This window comes from Catharus ustulatus, chromosome 1, assembly GCF_009819885.2.
Source record: "Catharus ustulatus isolate bCatUst1 chromosome 1, bCatUst1.pri.v2, whole genome shotgun sequence".
NCBI classification, from domain to species: domain Eukaryota; kingdom Metazoa; phylum Chordata; class Aves; order Passeriformes; family Turdidae; genus Catharus; species Catharus ustulatus.
Genome location: NC_046221.1, coordinates 32,714,003 through 32,719,408, shown reverse-complemented (window position 1 = coordinate 32,719,408; position 5,406 = coordinate 32,714,003).

Genomic DNA, 5,406 nt, shown 5'->3' with positions numbered 1-5,406 from the left:
CGGAGCGGGGCGGCCCGGTCCCTCCGCCGGGACGGCCCCGGGGCGGGCGGCCGAGCCCATGCGGGAGGGGCCGGGGGCGGAGGGCACGGCAGGGCGGCGGGATTTCAGGGAATTCGGGACCGTTTACAGCATCGAGACCCTACGGAGCAACATTGGAGCGTCCTCCCCCAAGCCGCCGGGAAGGTGTGAAATAGGAATCCCTGCCTCAGCATCGCTCCGCAAATGTGTACAGAAGTGCCATACATTAACTGTTTGCTGCCTGCCCTTACCTGCTCCCCAGCACGCCCTGGGGATGCCAGGACAGCGCGTCCGGTGGGAGCTGTTAGACACAAACCAGACCACAGGCGTCCGGCCCCCGCTCGGGATTCCAGATCAACCACTGGGACAGGTCGCGCCGATCCCCGCTGCTGCGGGGACACAAGGATAAGGGGCTCAGAGGAAGCAATGCCTCGACAGCGGTTTTATCTGGGCAGCTCTTAGTTAAACTTCAGACTATGAGAGTAGCAACCCCCTCTTCCACGGCGGTGGGAGGACAGCTGCTTTCTGAAGGTACGCTCACTGTGCAACAAACATTTCTTACCGGGATTTAAAACTACTCCTCGGCTTGCTTTTTTGCAGAAAAAAAAAAAGAGAACAGGTCACTAATGTTTGCCTTCCCAACTTCAGCTGCTAAAGCTGCCTAACTGTATCTGAATAAGCACAAATGAAACAGATATTTTCATAATGCATGTTTTTAACCCAGTGAAAGCAAAATATCTGTGGATGTCTGAGAAAAACACCCATTATGTCAGCTGCAAGCTTCACTTGGTGTGTGACAGGTTTCCCTCTGAGGTTTCTTCAGTTTGGCACTTACAGGCTGCTCATGTCTCTACCCTCTCATGGTGGTCTGCCAAACTGTAGAACATCTCTGCAGACTGCCACTCATCCAAGAAAAAGTTGATTTCTGACTAATGCAAAAACACCCTTATAAAATATGTACCTGCTCTTGGCATGGGCATCTGGAGACCTCTGTGATCATGGAGAAAACATCTAGGATGGAACTATGAGCTGAGCTCTACCACCAATGTACCTTATAAAGTGGTACCTCTGACTGCACAGAGCCCTGCGCTGCTGCCTGTACAGCTCTCTCAGCAGCTGAGCACGAATAGTGAGGCAATGCTCAGCAAACCACCTCGTGCCAGGCAGTCGCCCCACAGACCTTTGGAGCTGGCTTGCGTGCTTTGTGCAGAAAACGGTGGTGCTGTTTGATGAATTTTACTCTCTTTGTTTTGCAGCACAGGGGACATTACATTTCTTCCGCTGGTTTCTTTTCTGTGAGCACCTTTGTTCTTATGTTCTAAGAGAAGGCGATTACTTTCCCATCTGCAGGGGTCAGCCAGAATTCAGCAGTGTTGCTAGGGCTTGGAGCTTGGCTCTCTCACCAGTGCCATCCGTTTGCTTTTCATGCTTCACTTGATCAACATTTAGCATGTAACCAACTTTCAGAGCACTTTCCACCTTTCTCAAGGGAACAGAAAGAGAAATTACTATTTTTTTTTACTTCTCTTGCTCTTTTGAGACATTGATCTGTGCAATATAGCTCTTCACAGCTAAGCTTGAACTACATCACTTTTCTGGAATCACAGAGTGGCAGAGAAAACACCTGTCTTGGTCTAAGTGCAGGGATTTTTCCAGGCTTCCCCTGCCTGGACAAACCTGACTCTTGGGTCACAACCAGAGAAGTCTACAAATTTAAATGGGCACTCATGAAAAAAAATTATCTATCTATCTATCTATCTATCTATCTATCTATCTATCTATCTATCTATCTATCTATCTATCTATCTATCCATCCCATCCATCCATCCATTGAAGGCAGGTAATTTCCCCATTTCCTGTAGTGAAATCAAATAAAATGTGCTTTAAAGAAAACTTAAAAGACCTGTAATTAAACAAGAATGAAAAATCCTAAAAGTTGACCCAAAGTCTCTTCCTGACTTATGTAACCTCAGTGACCGTCCTCATACTTTGTCCTCAAGCTTTATTTGCTTTCTTCTTTTCTGATAATTCTTTTGTTTCTTTAAATCTTATCTCAAATATTCAGCAGACAATCTTCTAGGAGTGCACTTCAACAAGAGTATGGGTAAAATCTTCAATGCAAATTATCTAGTTAGCTACTGCAGCTGTAGCACTATGAATAGATATATTCAACACAATATATAGAGTGGATATTTGAATCCCTTAGTTGGCCAGTCAGAAGGACAATTAACAGATGGTTAACAGAGAAATAGAACAGTAATTTGAGACCATAATAATATATTTTGAGGGATATAAGGTGACAGTTTACTAGATATATGTGAAAAAGATATTAATCTCTAAGATCTCAGTGAAGTAGTATAATAGACGCTCTTGTTCTCTGAAATGAAAAAGGTTGGCACCTTCAAAAAGTAGTTTTCTGATCCTCATTAAAAACTGCCTGTAGAATTTTTGTGGAAAGCTTAGTTCAGTTAGTTCAGCTGAGGGTCACATGGTACATTCTGTCAAGTCATTCAAATGAAGGGATTTATACAAATTATTGTGACACATGTATTTTTACTTCTGCAATATACAAAATGGTAATCTCCAATTTTTTTTTCTGAACCTGTGATACATTTGGAATCTGTTATCATTTTCCACAACAATTTTCACTTTTGATTTTCCTCCATGTATCATTGCTGTCCAACTGGTAGGGGTTTGCTGCAATAAATATTTGTTACAGTCAGCTTCTTTTCACTGCATGTGTTCCTGTGAGTTTGCTAGATATCTTCTCAAGACCACAGATGATGATTTCTTTTCCTCAGTGCCAAACTACTTTTGAAAGCTGCAAGTGTAAAAATAGAAGACTATGCAAAAAAAAAAAAAAAAAAAAAAAGACTACTTTCAATCTTAGTTCCAGAAGAGGCTTCAGGCATTTATTTCAACAAAAGTGAAACTTAGAGATGCCAATGTAGAAGTGTGGATTGTGTTTAATGCAAAAGTCGTATTTACTGCAATACATCTGAATTACACCACTTGAATGTTATCAGTAAATTGATGTTGGATGCCAGGGAAATCAGTTCTGCTCATATTTAAGAGCAGGAGCTTAAATGTATAACTATTTCATGTCTTAAGCTCTTACCATTAAATCAGAGTATTTTTATTCCATCAAGGCTACCAACTTTATTTCTGTGTAGTTTCATGCTGCTATAAAAGAGGAAGTGAAAAAAAGCTGAGGGAAATTGAATTTTTTCTATGTAAGTAGAAAAATCTCCCTGGTTTATGACAATCTGTAAAAATTGGTGGCTTCTCTTAATGTAAACAGATGGTAACATCCAGGATGACTGACATTTACTATGTCCATGCACAGCTCCCAGCGGACTCTACTTTTAACCATATTCTAATCTGTCTGCAAGACCAGCAGTCTAGAGAAACAAACACTGACAAGAATTTCTACTTTCCAAGACCTTTCAATAGTGAATCTACTGTGTACTCTGTGACTTCTGCTCAAGATAAAGAAGCTGCCAGTACTACGTGCAAGACCAGTGTTGTATCAAAAGTCAAAAGCATAAAAAAAGTATATTTGCAAAAGGAAAATCCTACCTATTCTCCACCTCCTTCTAGCTCAACATGGTAACTACGGCTTTTCCTGACCATAGTATCATTTTAGACTCCATTCAGGTTTCTTTTAGTTCTTCAGTCTCCTATTTTGTAATGTACTCTTTTTCTTTATTTTTCCATAATTAAGTACAGTAATTTCACAACTATAATGCGCACCCTTTTGACTAAAATTTTCCCTCAAACCCGGAAGTGCGTCTTATAGTCCGGTGCGCCTTATATGATGTACAAAGTTGCGACATTTGCCAAACCGGAAGTGTGAGCTGTGAGCCGTGTGGGGAGCTGGCAGTGCCATGGCAGCCGGCTGGAGGCGGGCCCAGGGGCCTGCGGCACCGCCCCTGCCAGGTGAAGGCGGGCCGGGGACCCATGGCTGCTGGGTTGAGGCAGAGCCTCGGCCAGCAACCACGCTGCGGGAGCTGGGGGCGGAGCCTCCCTGCAAAAAAAAGTGTGCCTTATAGTCCAGTGCGCCTTATCTGATCTACAAAATTGCGAATTTTGCCGAATTTTGCCGACTCCCGGGGGTGCGCCTTATGGTCGCGAAATTACTGTATTTTATCACCCTTCTCATCCCACTCTCAGGTGATTATTGCCTCCTTCAACTACCTTGACTTCTTTTCCCTTTATGAGCAGCAGTAAACTTCAGTGGCTATTGTCAATAAAAACTGAAGACTTAAGGGGGAAAAGGTGCACAGTCAGAATCCTGTTTATGCTCTAGCTACCTTTTTTCCTCCTTTAAATAAACACTTCTTCTGCATCTAGTTACAGAAGTTTCCTGTTAGGAACTGACATAAAATGATGAAAATCTGGCATGCCTAAGCAACAATTACAACAGTACAAAAGTAAAATGTGTGACTGAAAAAAATTACTTCACTTGATTTGGCTTTCACTTTCTTAGCTATTTTCAACTCACCTGTGTAATTTTGCATATTAATCCTTAGATTTTTAAAACTGTAAGCAGGAGAATTTATATTTGCAAGACTGAAGTAGAACTGACATAAAGAAGTTAGCAAGAGCATAGTGTTTTATATACTTGTTAATGTACAGACTCAAGAACCTTTAATTCCTGGAAGATGTATATGCCCACTCAGCAGACACATGTATTACCTATCAGCATCAGTTTAAGTTAGGAAATTGAGTTGGGAAAGTAAAGCAGCACCTCACTAATTCACTTACTTCAAAAAAATCTGAATGTGTCTAGGTCTGTGCAGAGAATGTTTCTCTTGCTACCTGCTTTCATTAGTTTTAAACATCTTTCACAACTTTGACAAATGTGTCAACACCAAAAGGTCAGCCAGCTTTGAGATTGGGCTCTTCCTGGAATTTGGTCCCAGATTTTCCTTTAAAATACATAAAAATGACACAAAGCTATGCATTCAACTAAAAACAACATAAAAATAAATGCTTAACAGAATTTTGGTACTTGTTAAGAAAACCATCCAACAATCTGTAATAAACTCAACAGAAAAACACCCATCACTACATCCACAGTAGTTGGGCAAAGCACCACTTCACCCATTTGTGATAACCTCTGGTGATTTTTAGTGAGGCTCTTCTAGAAAAGTATCTTGCTGTCCTCTCTCCATGGAAGGTATTCTAGCAAGCAAAGATAGCACATGCCAGCTCTAGGTCTCCACAGCACTTCCATTTTCATTGACAAACTCAAGATATCAGGAAATTATGCAAGTAGCTTTGGGGAAAGAAAAGAAAGGAATAGGAAGCAAGGACATGGAAGACATTAGGAAGTTCAGTATAAATTAATTAATTCTGATATTTTCTACCTAGTCGGACATAAAG